This window comes from Crocodylus porosus, unplaced genomic scaffold (assembly GCF_001723895.1).
Source record: "Crocodylus porosus isolate Cpor-Errol unplaced genomic scaffold, CroPor_comp1, whole genome shotgun sequence".
Classification (NCBI taxonomy): domain Eukaryota; kingdom Metazoa; phylum Chordata; order Crocodylia; family Crocodylidae; genus Crocodylus; species Crocodylus porosus.
In genome coordinates, this window is record NW_017728923.1 from 6,137,464 (window position 1) to 6,139,632 (window position 2,169).

A 2,169-nucleotide genomic window follows, 5' to 3' on the forward strand; every position below is an offset into this window, starting at 1 on the left:
GCCCATTTGCTGAGCTTGTCCAGGTCAGCCTGGATCACCTGCCTTTCACCTGGCATGGATGCTTTGCCCCAAAGTTTGGTGTCATCGGCGAACTTGGCCAGTCCGCTCCTGTCTCCAATGTCCACATCATTAATGAAGATGTTGAACAATATGGGTCCAAGAACAGAGCCTTGGGGGACCCCACTGGTCACAGGACACCACGATGATTGACTTCCATCAATTACTACCCTCTGGGTCCGACCACGGAGCCAATTTCCCAGCCAGTGGATCATGGTAGACCCAAGGCCACAATTGGCCAGTTTCACCAAGGGGTGATCATGGGATACCAGATCGAAGGCTTTTTTGAAGTTGAGATATACGACATCAATCTCTTCTCCCTTGTCCAGATGATAGGTCACCTGGTCGTAGAAGGAAATGAGACTGGTTGAGCAAGACCTACCCGCAACAAACCCATGCTGGCTATCCCTCAGGATGTTGGTGTCAGGCAGTCCATTAGGGATGGCCTCTTTAATAAACTTTTCTAAGATCTTCCCCGGGATAGAAGTCAGGCTGATGGGCCTATAGTTAACATTAATTTGCAGGAAACTACTAGGTCATGCTATGGCTGGCAACCATATTAAGTAATTCCTTTAATAACTAAAGAAATTCATAAAAGTAACAAATATAATGTAGCAACTGATAAAACAGATTTTTTAAAAATGGAAATAAATTATAAGAGCTATATTTAAGACACATAGAATCTAATATATCCAACTAAAGCAGTGTATTAACTCATCTGTATAATCAAGAGATCTTATGTTTGTTGTTGCCCCATCCACCTTGTTTTCTAGCACCTCCACTTTTTTTGCCTTAAAATTATATTCCAAGTAGTTTGACAGAACCAGTATTTCTGTGTGCACTTCTGCCACCATGCAGAGGCGGTGTGATGGCTCTCTGCATAGAGGCAGCAAGAATGTGTACAGGTAAATGTTTGCTGGGGAAAGTTTGGCTGGTGCTGTAGTGAAGTTTCATTGTTGTCATAGGCAGGAAAGACTGCTGGGGTCTCCCCTAGACCTTTATGTACACCCTGATACTGTCTGAAGGTGGGCAAGTGCTGAGCAACTGGATGGGCAAAAACATGGGGATCTTGCGTGACAGGTGTGCCGACAGGTATTGTATGAAGGTTGGGGTTCTAAAAGTGTGAGACATTGCCAATGGCAATGTGTGGCAGGTACACGAGCATATCACAGGATCATTCAGGATCATGGAGTATCGGCATATGGAATATGGGGGAGTGCGGAGGGAAGATGGGCTGGGGGTGTGGGAAGTTCTGAACCCTCTAGAGAGGCAAACTGGATGGGAACACTGTGAGAGGCAGAAGGTGAAAGGTGTGGGTGGGCACTGTAGGATAGGAAGTAGGTATGGAGGAAGGTGCTAGGAGGTTTGGACCTATAGTTAGGCAGTATAGCAGTTGCTCAATCCATATTACGCAAAGGCGGATGCCTGAGTGGATGATGGTGGGCATCACAGGAAGGTGGTGAGGGAGGTGTAGGTGTGGGATATTACCGAGGGAAAGCAACAGGGTGAGCACTCTGTCTCGGTCAGCGTGTTGGAGGCGAGCAGCGGTGTGACCAGTGAAGACCGACCTGTGTTCAAAGTGATCTAAGATTACAAAAGTGCCCGTGTAAGTTAGTAAAATCTGCCGGATGCTGCCACGGACGGGGAGGTACCACCTGGAAGCAGAACAGGGCTGAGCGCTGAGGCGAGGTGGGGAGAGGGCGGCAGGGCAGGGAGGACCGGCGCTTACTGGCCGACTGACGGGGACATGAGGTGCTCCAGGGGCAGCGGGCGGTGGAGACCACCACGGCGCGGCGGTGCCGGAGGCAGGGTACCCGCAGCACAGCGGCCGTACAAGTGGCACAGGGCACGGGCAGGAGCCTCGTGGGGCGCTGTGGCTACGGCGGCGCGCGCCGTGGCTCCTCACATTTGCATGCCTATTTGCATATTCTTCCCCCTCCCCCGCCCGCTCCGGCCGCGCTCGGCTGTTTCCGCGGCTGCTCGTGTCTTTCCGGCCCCGGCGGGGGAGGGGGCGTTCCCCTGCGCAGTGACGCAGCGCGCAGGCCCCGCCCCGCCCCCATGGTCTCTGGAAAAGAGAAGAGAAAAAAAAACTTTTTTTTTTAATTGAGGAAT